Source organism: Lepidochelys olivacea (assembly GCF_965140295.1).
Source record: "Lepidochelys olivacea isolate rLepOli2 genome assembly, chromosome: 16".
Lineage (NCBI taxonomy): Eukaryota > Metazoa > Chordata > Testudines > Cheloniidae > Lepidochelys > Lepidochelys olivacea.
The window spans coordinates 26,388,344-26,402,790 of record NC_140426.1 but is presented as its reverse complement, the minus strand read 5'-3'; the positions used below and the strand labels follow the sequence as shown (position 1 = coordinate 26,402,790).

The 14,447-nt window shown below is 40.9% G+C and overlaps 1 protein-coding gene across 2 annotated transcripts in view; it reads left to right on the top strand.

The window, feature by feature from the left end:
- MAPKAP1 (MAPK associated protein 1) overlaps positions 1 to 14,447 on the top strand; it is a 161,844-nt gene that overhangs the window by 97,870 nt on the left and 49,527 nt on the right. The window lies entirely within an intron of this gene.

Here is a 14,447-nt window from a genome sequence, read left to right as displayed (position 1 = left end):
AAACAGTAGAAAATATGTAATACTCACTGTATTGCAAAGCACTGCTTTTCATGATTATCAATATACATTCACATACATATTAGTAGAGATATTTTAAAAGTACAAGGCTGAGAAATCTGTCCAGCAAGAAATAATTATTGTGAGAAATTGCACTGAGTCTTGTCGCACCACAGAGAACTTTAATATAAACCTATCTATATACTAGGTAGAGATAAGTATCTTGTCTTTGTAAATGAATGAAACCTCCTTATATAACCCTTAGTTTTAAGTATGTGAAAATAAAATAAACCCTTTTCTGTTTAGAAAAAGTAGTTCGGTGCAGTTCTTTTAAATGCGTATATAATCTGTCATGGATTTAATTAGCTATCTTCAGATGAAAGCTGAAGTTTTAATAAAAGTTAGAAGAGATAACACAGTGAAGGACACGGATGAGCTGTCTCAAGGCCATATTCCAAGGGAACGATAAGAGCTGTAAAAAATGGCAGAGGAGAGCAATTGAAAATCTGATTCTCGTAAAAAGAGAGAGAGAGAGATGCTGGTAGGGGCTGTTGTAGATGAGACCTGCTAGCTTCTGCAAGCAATTTGGCCGCTTGCCAGGAGTCATTGTTCACCCTCAGCTGTGGCGGCTTGGTCCAGATGTGCCAACTGCACGTTTCTGCTTTTGCCAGCTGACTGCGCCGTTTGATAACCAGCTCTCTGGATGCCCATCACTGGCCGCAGAGATAGAATTAAATGATGATGATCTTCCCACAAGTTGGGAGAGGAAACAATGCATATAAATCTTGATTTCATCTCAGCGTGAGAAGTCTTTATCCATCATCACTCATAATGAACAAGTCGTTAGCCGCGATGAATGGTGTTCTGGTTTTTTTTCAAACATCTCTTTTGTTCACTTTTTGGGTGACTTTTATGTATTTCCTGGGGGTCAAATTTCTCTCCTGATGGGAGGATGGCTAGCTTAATTTTTAAGTTGCTGCCCTACCGTGTGTATTAAATGCTGCTTTTTTTTTCTGTTTGAAATCTGTGTTTTCTTTAATTCTGCTACTTATGTTCAGTAGTGGTAGAAAGGGAGTTTTTTCCTTCCTCTAAGACTTTGATTCTGTTGTCATGATATCCCTGCACATAAACTGTTGTAAACCTTATACCTACTTAGTTGTATATATTGCAGAATAATATACTGTTCTGAAATAAGTATATTAAAAATGTATTTAAATTTCTGAGGCTTGGGAAGTACATATAAAATAGTTTGGAATGTGCATTTTTTTAATAAATATAACTTTTATCCATGTGACTGGCACACCTCATCATCCAGTATGTATGTTTATGTCAGCTGTCCTGTCTAAAGTAGCCCCTGATTCTGGAAATACTTATGTACATGCTAAATTTTAATCACATAAATAGTTCCACTGACATCAACACACGTGCATAAGTACTTCCAGAATCAGAGCCTAAGATTGTAAACTTCATGAAGCAGATCCTCATTCTCTCTCGTATAGTGTTTGAGCTCCATAAATAAGCGAAATTATTTTGATATATTTTTAACATGTCGTCATGTATCTAAAATCACCGTAATACAGAGTTCATTCTTAAAGACTAGATTGTGATGTCTCAGTTTTCAGTAAAAGTTGGTGATAGAATTTAATTTAGGAAAAGAATATCCCCTCTGGTTCAACAAACAGCTCCTTTCAATTTCATCCCTTATTTTAAAAAGATTTTTACTTTTTAAAATATTGCCATGAAAATTTATCTAAAACTTTGATTTATAGTATTGCAATTATTTCATAAAACTGGAACTCCTGGAGAATTTTCTTTGTTTTCTGTTTGCATACAGATCTACAGTGCAGTCTTCTCAGGACAGTGTACTCAGCTTATTGATTTAGTGCTACGGCTTAACTCATTTTTAAGTTCCTTATAAAAAGTTTCTCTGTAACTTTCCATCTTATTACTGACTTGCATGACGTTTCAAATCATCCTGCATTTGTGAAGAGGTGGAAAGTTTGGTGGCATGTTTCAGGTGTGGGAGAGATTGTTGAACGGTTGTAATGTGGACATTCTAATGACAGCAGAGTTAAATACAGTCCCTGAATTAGTTTTCTGTGATTTTTTGGTTTCTCTTGGTAATTTGATGAATACTTTCATTAGCCATTTAGTACAAATATTCCTGGATGTTGCTAGCTGTAGTTATTAATCTGTAATGTGCAGATGGGTGGTAAGGGTTTAATGCATTAGTTCATGAAAATCTCTCTGCCTAGGTCACCTCTGTGAATCAATGACCTTCTGAGCTGCTCCATTTTTGACTTTTGTTTAAAAATACCATTACCAGCCTTGTCACTACCAACCTTTACCAACCTCATGAAGCATGAGGTTGATAATGACAGATAGAGTTTGTAGTGACAAATGGTAGCTCAGATTTCAGCTTTATGAAAGTTCTCTTTTAATATATGCACTGATATTAACACAGAAGTATATGTTAGATGAATCACATCTATAAAAATGTTATGAACACATTTATTTCAAATTACATTTGCTAATGAGACTAAAGCTGAATAAGACTTTGGCCTCCAATTTAATTGAGAGATATTTTAGTGTAGGAAAACATGGGTCAATAAATGGATGTATATGTGGGTAATGACCTTTATTTCATGGAAAATAATCTGAAAGAAATGGAAAAACATTTTAATTATATTGGAATAGATCTTTCGAAAATCTGTCATTCATCAAAATGTAGCTGTTAGGAAAATACTTGCATGAGAAGACAGAGTATGGTGACTAAGTGGTGGCCTTTCTAAAGTTCTTCATAAAAATGTGCTTTTAGTAAAAGAAATAAAAGCTGTGTGCAGTCTTTTCAGAGAAAGGGATAGCTCCTAACCACAATAAAATTAGTAAAAATGCATACATTGACTCAGTGTATGGGTTTATTTTAAAAGAACAACCTGTTTTTTCACTTCTGATTATTTATTTTATAGCACCCAATGTGCTAGGCATTTGACAAAACAAAGGACTACCCCCACACAAAGAAGTTGCAATCTAATCCAAATAAACACTTTTGTCTGACTAAATGAAGGTATTGACAATTTTAATAGTAAACAACAAAAACTCAGGCCTGTTTTGACACACACACAGCCCATGTAATACGGATTTAGGGCTTCAACTGTATCTTTCACATCTCAGTATGCCACTCTTTCATTTCATCACATTAGGCTGTTCTGGGCCTTCCTGTTAGAGAAAGTTGTGTTTTGAAGAATTACAAAGCACCCATTAGGATTTTCCTTAATATTTTTCATTTAAGCATAGAGGGAAAACGCCAAAGAATGTAGAGATCAGAACAGCCACCTGTCCAGTGTAGAAGCCAGCACAACCCTCCTCTCCAATCTCAAGTTTCTCGTGTACACAGCTCTTTCTCTAGATTTATTTAAACGTGGGTCCAAGACTAGAACAATAGTTGAAAACTTTTGTTCCTTAACATAGTTCTAGTTCAGTGCTGCCCAGACTTTCCCTGTTGTGCAGCCTCTTACCAGTAATGGGATCTGTGTGCGCCCCCCCAACCTCCCTCCGTTGCTGCACAGTTGGCTCAGCGGAGGAACTTGGGCTGAAGGCAGAGATGGGGACTGAACTGGAGAGGGGGGTGGAGCCGGCCTGTGGGCAGAGAGGGAATGAGAGCAGAGCTGGGCTGGGGGCGGAGCGGGGCTGGAGCTGGCGTAGGAGTGGGGCTGGGTAGCACTCCCTCCCTGCTCCCTGTGGAGCTGGCCCAGGCCCTGCCGTGCACCCCGGGCACGCCCTACAGTTTGGGGACCATTGCTCTAATTTATTTTTCAGCCAGGTAACTAAGGGCTGGTCTATGCACAAACTTGCAGTGGAATAACTAACTCCATTTTAAGTCACCGATTTAAACAAAATTGAGATAGGACATTTTTATTTCAAAATAAGTGTCCACACATAGATTTGCACCAAAATAGCAAAAGGTTTGAATAAAAACAGATTTAATTATTTCAGTTCCAGTTTGTATGTAGACCATTCCGAAGATTAGTTGAAAAACTGTATTGATTTTTTTCAGCTTACTTAGCTGACTACAGAAAAATTCACTTAATCCAACTATATAAGATGAAAAGTAAATTACTAAGGAGTGTTTTAAAACACCGAAAAGTGTTTCAAAATCTCCACTGATATGATTTGGGTAGGTTTGTAATTCCTGTAGAGCTGCCGTTTTAATGATGCATCCAAAGGGAGAATGTAATTTCTTTATTCCAAATAAACGTACCTGAAAATCCAAATAAACTAAGTAGTCATGTGGTAGGAGGCAAAGTGCACTCATGAATCCGAAACTGCGTAGGAGACAGAACACTTAATTATGAATAAATTATCAATTTTCATCATGACAGAGGGTTAACTTCCGGGCGCCACAATGTTCCGTAGTTGCCCGGGGGTTTAATGTCTATACATGGTCTGAAAAAGGGAGTGAGCAGGGAAGTGGCAAAATTAGCAGATGACACAAAATGATCCAGTCAGGTCAAGACTGGAGAAGACTGAGGAACCTCAAAGGAACCTAACCAACCTAGGCGAATGGATGACATGAGGGCAGATGAAATTCTATGTTGACAATTACAAACTGATGCTCATAGAAAAGAGTTATTTGAACTATTAATACACCTTACCAGAGTCTAAAACTAGGCTCAGGGAAACAACTGCGGCGCCCTTGTGCGCAGCTCAGTGAAGACTTGCGCTGCATATGCAGCAGCAGTCAAAAAAGAAAACAAAAAGGTCAGATGCGAGGAATGGGATGGAGAATGAATATGGAAAATATAATAGCCGTAGTATAAAAGTCAGTGTTATGCATTCACCTGGAATGCTCTCTTAAATTGTTGTCACCCCATCTGAAAAAAAGATAGAACAGGTATAGAGGACAATCAGTGACATACAGTGAGCCAGATTAGGGCATGAAATAGCTCTTCTATCAAGAAAACTTGAAAAGATGGAGCTGGTATACTTTCCAGCAACAGATAAGTAAGTGAGGTAGGATAGACATGCAAAATAGTGACTTGTCTGGAGAAGGCAAATCTAGAACTTCTGTTCACCTTGTGTCATAACAAGATCGAAGGAGCATTTATTGAAAGTCAGAAGTGGCAAATTCAAAACTGATAAAAGGAAATGCTTTCTCACAGAGTGCATGACTAGCCTGTGACACTCATTGCCACAGACATCATTGAGGCCAAGAGCGAAGCAGGATTCAGTGAAGTGTTGGAGATTTATTTGGGTAACAAGATTATCCAGAATTACAATAGTAAAGAATAAATAATTTTGAAGAGATTTAAATTAAACATGCTTCATGGTATAAAACAACTTCTAAGAGTATTTCTACACTGCCAAAAAAGATGTTCTTAATTTGGGTTAAAATAGCAGAGAAGACGGGGGAAATCAGACTTTAATTTTTAACTATGTAGACTTTAACTCAAGCTGCTAAGCCAAAATGCTGTGTCTTGATTGCTACTTTGGCTCTGGTTGACTTAACATACCCCCCCTTTTTTTTAGCAGTGTAGAGACACTGTTGGGGGTTTGGAAGAATCATAGAATGGTAGGACTAAAAGGAACCTCGAGAAGTCATCTAGTCCAGTCCCCTGCACTCGTGGTAGGACTAAATATTATCTTGACCAGTGGTTCTCAAAGCCGGTCCGCCGCTTGTTCAGGGAAAGCCCCTGCTGGGCCAGACTGGTTTGTTTACCTGCTGCTTCCGCAGGTTCGGCCAATCGCAGCTCCCACTGGCCGCGGTTTGCCGTTCCAGGCCAATGGGGGCTGTGGGAAGGGCTGCCAGCTCGTCCCTTGGCCCACGCGGCTTCCCGCAGCCTCCATTAGCCTGGAGCAGCGAACCGCAGCCAGTGGGAGCCGCGATCGACTGAACCTGCAGACGTGGCAGGTAAACAAACTGGTCCGTCCCGGCAGGGGCTTTCCCTAAACAAGCGGCAGACCGGCTTTGAGAACCACTGATCTAGACCATCCCTGACAGGTGTTTGTCTAACCTGCTCTTAAAAATCTCCAATGATGCAGATTCCACAACCTCCCTAGGCAATTTATACCAGTATTTAACTACCCTGACAGGAAGTTTTTCCTAATGTCCAAGCTAAACTTCCCCTGCTGCAAGTTAAGCGCATTGCTGCTTATCCTGTCCTCAGAGGTTAAGAACAATTTTTCTCCCTTCTCCTTGTAACAGGCTTTTATGTACTGTGACACCATTACTGCTCTACCTTGGTGGGTCTTGTGCTTATTGGCAGATTTGCTCACCTTGGAGCTTCACGGCAGCCCTCAGCTTGGCCGTTTTTCTGAACTCACAGTCCAGGTAGACTCCTCCTGTGTCTGACCAGGAGTTGGGAGGATTTGGGGGGAACCCAGGCCTGCCCTGGAACCCGGGTTCCAGCCCAGGGCCCTGTGGAATGCAGCTGTCTAGAGTGCCTCCTGGAACAGCTGTGCGACAGCTACAACTCCCTGGGCTACTTCCCCATGGCCTCCTCCCAACACCTTCCTTATCCTCACCATAGGACCTTCCTCCTGGTGTCTGATAATGCTTGTACACCTCAGTCCTCCAACAGTCTGCATTCTCACTCTCAGCTCCTAGTGCCTCTTGCTCCCAGCTCCTCACAAGCACACCAGGTGCCCTGATTAGCCTGCCTTAATTGATTCTAGCAGCTTCTTGATTGGCTGCAGGTGTTCTAATCAACCTGTCTTAATTGTCTCCAGAAGGTTCCTGATTGTTCTGGAACCTTCCCTCTTACCTTACCCAGAGAAAAGGGACCTACTTAGCCTGGGGCTAATATATCTGCCTTCTATTACACTTCTATAGCCATCTGGCCCGATCCTGTCACAGTACTTAAAAACTAACCAATTTATTTGAGCATAAGCTTTCGTGAGCTACAGCTCACTTCATCAGATGCATAAAGTTGTAGCTCACGAAAGCTTATGCTCAAATAAATTGGTTAGTCTCTAAGGTGCCACAAGTCCTCCTTTTCTTTTTGCGAATACAGACTAACATGGCTGCTACTCTGAAACCTACTTAAAAACTGTTATGTCCCCTCTGTCTTATCTTCTCCAGACTAAACAAACCCAGTCTTCCCTCATAGGTCATGTTTTCTAGATCATTTTATTTAATCATTTTTGTTGCTCTTCTCTGGACTTTCTCCAATTCGTCCACATCCTTCCTGAAATGTGGCACCCAGAACTGGAGACAATACTCCAGTTGAGGCCAATCAGTGCAGAGTAGAGCAGAAGCAGCTTTGCCTTGGGGGCCAGTCATCCCATCACTTGCAGCATTGCTTGTACCTTCCAGCAGATATTGGCCTGGTCAGACAAGGTATTGGGCTAGGTGGACCCCTAGTCTAATGGGTATGATCATTCTTATTTTCTTATAACCTGTGGATGTATCCAGCTGGAGATCAGAGCTGCAGCCCCAACTCCCTTTTATAGATCCTGACAATCCGGCTCCTTCCACTACACTAAAGCAAAACGAAAAAGAGAGAGAAAAGTAACTTGCCTACAAAGAGCTATCAAAAATTCCTGGCATTCCCTGTATGTCTGGCTGCTGCTCTGGTCTTTTTGACATGACAGAAGTCAGTGGGCTGACAATATGTCTGCTTCCTTATCAATTTTTTAAATATTTAAATACATATAAATTATTTTAAAATCCCTTATATATAATGTAGTGATTGGACATTATTTATATTTCTTTGCAGTTTTCCTTTCTAAGTTAAGTTGTTACATGATTTGTGCCTTAAAAGCATGTGTTGATTTGTATTAAATATTAATTATGGACTATATTAGATGAGGCATGGGTGGAAAACAACCCTGTGTGAGAGAGAGTCTTGAATAATGCCTCTTAATTTTTTTCATAAAGAACAAACATCTACTGAAGTGGTGATGCAACAGCATCATGCACAACAGTTCCATAAAGCACGGCAGTAGGGGGCTAATGGGAATACTGTATCATTTTTTGCCACATGCCCAAACAACCAACTGGAAGAAGTTTGTGAGTGTTAGCAAGTTGCGGAAAAGTCTGTAACAAACAGTCAGTGTCACATAATAGAGAAGATAAATCTACAGAGGAAATTGTTTAGGCAGATGTGTAATTAGTTGAAGTCAGCCTGGATCAATCAGGGTATGAACTGCCTATGCAAGATATGTTCGTCTGCATCCCTTTCTCTAAGCTGGTTTCATTGTACTTAAAGCGAACTGTTCTTTTAGCTTAGTGAGGAAGAATCAAATGCAATCGCATAACCTGACTCTGATTGTAATGGATTCCCTGAGGTACACTCATAAAATAGAAAATGTAATTGATGTTTTCTTATGTTAATGAAAAATAACTAAGTAGAATACTTAATCTTCAATTTATTTAACGTATTGCATACTCAGCAGCATGTTTTGCAAATACATTTTCACATGGGACCTAGAGATAAAATATTCTTGGTTGAGGGGGTTTGGTCCGAGAGGAGGTCAGTCTAATCCAGAGTTAGACCCACCTTTAGGGGAATTAGCAAAACTCTCCTATTTAAGAAAGCATTCCCTTAGTAACCTGAAAGATAGAGGAAGGAAATGAAGAGAATTAGCTCACATTCCAAACAAAGCTCCTATAGCAAGGAAGAGAGAAGAGCTGAAGACTCCATTAAATTCAGTGGGCACCTCTGTGCATATCTAATTTACCTAGGCAGTGTTTGGGTACTGTGTTGATGGTACTATAGACCAGTGGTTTTTCAAACTCTTGCCCGCATGCGCACACACACCCAGCTCCCATTGGTCAGGAGTGCAGAGCCTGTGCTTGGGGCGGAGACAGCGCATGGAGCCCCGTGGCCCCCCCGCCTAGGAGCCAGACCTGCTGCTGGCCATTTCCGGGGCGCAGCACGGTGTCAGAACAGGTAGGGACTAGCCTGCCTTAGCCGGGCAGCACCGCCGACGGGATTTTTAACAGCCCAGTGGGTGGTGCTGACCAGAGCTGCCACAACCCAGTCCCTTCCATTCCGCGACCCAGTTCTGGGTCACAACCCACAGTTTGAAAACCACTGCTATGGAAAACGCTAATATAGGTAGATACATCCAGGACTGCTGTGGATGTAGTTGCTGTATTCAGAGCTCCTTGAAAGCTGCTTCCAGAAACATACACATCAGAACAATTAATGGATTAAACTGTCTTTTGTCACTAAACTGATATTTAATGACTCTTGTTGCATTTTGCTGGGTTGAAAGAGAAACCAAGACCATGATGGCCTTTTGTTTTTCTGTATAAAGCTCTGTTACTGTGGTGCATAGAGGGATCTTTGCGAGTTTGGATATATGCAATAAATTGCAAGCCTTGAGAAGCATTTGAAGGTGTTTTATTCATTGGAAGTAAACGGGAGTTTTACCATTGACTTCAAATGGGAGCAAGTTTAGTCCTGCACTGAGTGTTTTTGTTCCAAAAAGGGGACGAAAGAAATATAAATTATCCTCACTTAATTAATATACCATTATCTTTGTAAATGTTGATTGCCTTAAAAAATCAGCTTAGCAGTTGTTGCAAATCAGCCTGCTGCTTATTTCTGTTGAACTTACTTAACACTCCTTTACGATATGTCTACACTGCAATTAAATACCTGTGGCTGGCCTGTGCCAGCTGACTCACGCTTGGGCTAAAGGGCTGTTTAACTGCAGTGCAGACGTTGGGGTTCTAATGTCATTTGCAGAATATATGCATAGGTGAACTTTGCTAATATACAACTCAGAAGCATTAGCCACTGTTTGATGTCCTTTACCAAGTGATGGAGAGAAATCTGTAATCTGCTGCTACTTTGGGTGGCATACTCTTTACAGGAACAGTGCATCTAGTACAATGAAGCCCTTATTTACTAACTATGAGCAGATGAAGGATGAAAAGGAAGAAGTGGAAATGAATTGGGTTTAGAAGAATGATACCTTAATTCTGACTAGAAGGCCCCACTCAGAATGATAGGATTGTTCAGTCTCCTTTGTTTGGAACCATTGGTGACTCTGCTGAGACTTCCCACAAGGCTTTTAAGTCGCAATGGTGACCTTCTGAGATATCTAAGATTCCATCTAAACTCTTTCTCTCACTTTCTGTAAAGGTGTTCACAACTCTTTTCTGTCATCACTAGCAGTTCGACCATTGTAGCACCAGTTAAGGGAAATCATGATCCTTGTCTGCAATGGTTCATTTTCCAAGAGGCTTAAGAAATATATTCAGTTCATCAAATAATTTCACATAGGCCACCAAACAGATGGTAACAACTCTGGTCACTTTTGTTGTGAGCTGAATTTGAGTTGATGAAATGAGTGAGACTCCATTTTCCATTGCCATTCCCTTGAGCCTTCCACTTCTAATTCAGAATCATCAGGCTTGGGCTTGTTCCACTGGTACCTCCTCCTTCTCTATTCCACCTACTGCTTCAGCCACCTTATGCATAATCACAAATGTAGAGTGCAAGTTCTCTGGGACAGCAGCTGTCTTTTTCTTCTGTCCATCGGACCAGAAGCTAGCCTAATGAGACCCTGATCAGACTATAGGCTACTGTAATGTGAATAATAAATAATAAGGCAAAGATGTTCAGTACACCAGGGTCTATTTTCAAACCAAGTACTCAGTTCAAACACTGGTGTCCAAATAAGAAACACTAGCACTCTTTGAAGGAAATGCAGCCCATGCTGGTTTTACCATAATTATAATTGTTGCTAAAAAAACAAACACAAAATGGCGCACCCTGAGAACAACCCTGCCCGTCTCTGCTGCCCATCATGTTCTGCTGTTCTGGTGTTCCTTGTGAACTGAGAAGCCTTAACTGTTTCATCTTGTCTGATTTTAAATAGAAATTCTTTGCAAGGCAAACATGCTACTGATCATTATTAAATAGCAGCTTTAAACTGTAAACATCCCAAACCAGAAATACTCAGTCCTTTTAAGACCAAAATGCTTTACAAGTCTAATTGTTATAAACAGTAACTTCTGCCAACATTTCATAGATGTGACCTGTATTTTCCATAGGTTAGAGCAAGAGCTACTGACTGAGTATTGTGTTCAGTTTGGAGAAAGAGTGATACCTTTTATATAAATGAAAACAGCTGCTTTATAATACCATTAAAGTCCCTAACAGCTGTCAGCCATTGCTTTTTCACATTTTTTAAAATGTGTAAATTTGTAAAGTTACCAAAAGTAATTTACAACATAATCTTACTAATCTAGATCATTCCCACAGGAAGCAGATAGAACATAAATATAAAACCATCCATATCATATTTCAGTCTCCATCATAGAATCAAGTGAATTGTAGTTGCAAAGGCCTGTTTAGGTCATCTATTTCAATCCCCCAGCTAATGCAGGATTATTCCCTGCAGTAGATCTGACTAATTCACAATTTATTTAAGGTAGTTTATTGTTCTATAATTAGTTTTCTTTTCAAAGACAATTATTCAGTCACCTAGCTGAACTTTGAGAACAATTGTACAAAATGAAGTAGTCTGAAATAAGTGAGACACCCTTAATTTAGAAAAACAATAAAGCGTAAGATGCAGATAGTTGAATTATATCCCAAAATATGAATATTCTTTTACTTGTTCTTTCAATGATTTCTAACCTAGTGGTTCTAACACCAGTTTTAATGTGTGGGATCACTTCTAAAGCACACCTCTGAAAGTCTGCACACACATGTGTTCGATCTGCAACACCCACTGGAGAGAAGCCAAAACCCTAATATAAAGGTACTATTTGTGTAAAGAGCTACTTGTTATTGTCTGTCATGTGTCTAGCTCCCAGGGAAATGCTAGGATACAATAAAACTGAAGAATTTAATTTCAGGTTGTTCAATTATCTCACTATTTCTGTGGTATTTCACCTCTTCTGTTTGTAAATACTTGGTCTTGATGCTGTGCTGCTGTCTTCAATGTACCTTCTCCCTTCCTCCTTGGATGTTAAGGAGACTGGCCTTCTCTGAAGTGTTGTGATGGGGCTGAACAGTTAAGCTATGTCTACACTAGGCACCTTTTAGCCACACAGCTCGGCCGCTATCCCTGTGTTGATAAAAGGTGTGCAGTGTAGCTGCTATTTGTTGGCGGGAGAGAGCTCTCCCGCCAACAAAGAAAAAAAAGTCCACCTCCAGCAAGCAGCGGTAGCTTTGTTGGTAGGAGAGAGCTGTCCTCCCAACAAAGCACTGTTCACACCGGCACTTTTCGTCTGTAAAACTTTCGTCATTCAGAGATGTGTGTTTTTTTTCACACCCCTGAACGACAAAAGTTTTACCAACGAAAGTCCAGTGTAGACAAAGCCTTTTGTGTCGCTGCCCTCTGAAAGGAGAAGAGAAGAAAACAGTTCAGATGGTGGTAGAAGAAAGCAGTAGCTGGCAGCAAAGAAACAGGAGAGGAACCACTCTCCTTAAAGGCTGCTATGCTACTATGGGATATTGGTGAGTTTTGCACTTAAAACAGAGATTCAACAGGTGTGAAAAATGCAACATATCCTCCCCAAAATTACACCACCTGCTCATTGAGTACATAATGAATTTTTTGAGCATTTAAAAGTAAATCTTAATTTTAATTCCTAAACTAATTAAAATGGGTCCTTTAAGAAATTTAATATCTACAGTCAGCCTCCCTGCCCTCCCTCCTCCCATGATTTCAGTAATAGGATAACACACATTCTTCACACTTTCCATATAGTTAGAACTCTCTGGAATTCTGTGCATTGGTTACATTTGACTAATTAAAAAAATTAATGATAATTTTTCATATTATTCTTCATAACTGAATATTTCTCCTTCAGCAGAGGTTGAAGGCTACAATAAAATGATCTGCTGCCAAGAATTTTGCGAAGAACTGCCTTCTTTCATAGTAGTTGCCATCTCCTTTTCTTCTCAAAGTACTCCTGGGGGAATTCTGCAACAAAAAGTTAAATTAAAAATTCGGCTTACTATATTTTCAAATTCTGCAAAATTCTGCACCTTTTGTCAAAATAACACAGTAGAATCACACCAATTTTAATTATTTTGGACATTTATTTCAAAATACCTGTCAGCAAGTGTGTCTGTAACAATACAGACAACAAAAAGATTCAGAAGCTGTTTTTTGACAAATAGATTCCCTACTAGGCATATTAATAAGGAACTCTGAATAATAATTCATTTAAGCTTCAATATAGAACCATATCTCCCCCCCTCCCCCCGAAGCAGTGCAAAGGCTTGGGGGAGTCAGGGGTAATGGAGGAGCTGAAGGAGAGGGAAGTAATTGCTGGGAAGGAGTCTGGCTGTGAACTTGGAGGGTTCTTGGATATGGATGGGAAAAGTATGGAATGGTGGAGGGGCTTTTGGGGGGGAGGGATTGTTAGGGAGCTTCCCCCATGCAGACCCTGGATGACCGCTAGCCTCTCCCATTCAGTCAGGCACATCTGCCCTGTGCCCACGTGTCCCTACACCCCTACTCAGACACCCCCCTGTTACTATGTGTCCCTGCACCCCCTCCCCATCCCTATGTGTCTCTGTGCCCCCACTCAGCCGCTCCCTGTCTCCATGTGTCTCTGTGCCCCCACTCAGCCACCCTCTCTCCCTATGTAGCTCTGCACTCCTTCCCCCATCACCATGTGGCATGTACCTCCCTCCCCCTGTGGCCGTGCGCCTCCATTCCCATTCAGTCCCTGCAGTGAAGAGGGCAGGCTCTTTCTCTTCCCTAGCTGGCTGTGCGTGGCTGCTGTGTTCTAGGATGTTCACAGCATGCTCCGGTGGGCAAAAGGCGGAACTGCAGCAACATACCAGCAGAAGCTTTTTTTTTTTTTTCGCACAAAAAAATAAACATATCCATGGCTCATTAATTATGAATGTGCAGTGGTGCAAAATTCCCCCAGGAGTCTCAAAGGGACTGAAGCCACAGTTGGTGGCCGTTTTGAAAGGGTATCTCTCACACTGGGACAGTATCTCCATCTGCTTACTGATTTGGGGGGATCACTATTTCCCCTGAGGGTAGTTGTGACTTCAGTCCTATTGAGACCAATGGGAAGTGGTGGACATTTTGACTGAGGGCAATTCTTTATGGCAAGATAAACTTTCAGTTATGAAAAATTATGACCAAAAATTACCATTAGTCCTAAATATCTTTTCCAAAGCTACCCATTGCATCAGATGTACTCAGCGGGTAGGCCTGGAGAGGGAGGGGCAAACTAGGGTGTTCACATGCAGGCACCCATTCTGGATGTGAAGTCATCAAGAGACGGAGACTCCACCACTTCTCTTGGTACTTTGTTTTAATAGTTAATCACCATCACCATTAAACACTTGTGCCTTATTTGAATTTGGCTTCAGCTTCCAGCTGTTGGTTCTTGTTATGCCTATAGCACATAACCCGTGTATGCATGTGCGCACATGGGGTAACACAGGAAGGTGAAGAGGCGGTGGGATTACGGGGTGGTGGTGCAGGAGAATGCTGGGAAGTACAAGAAGAAG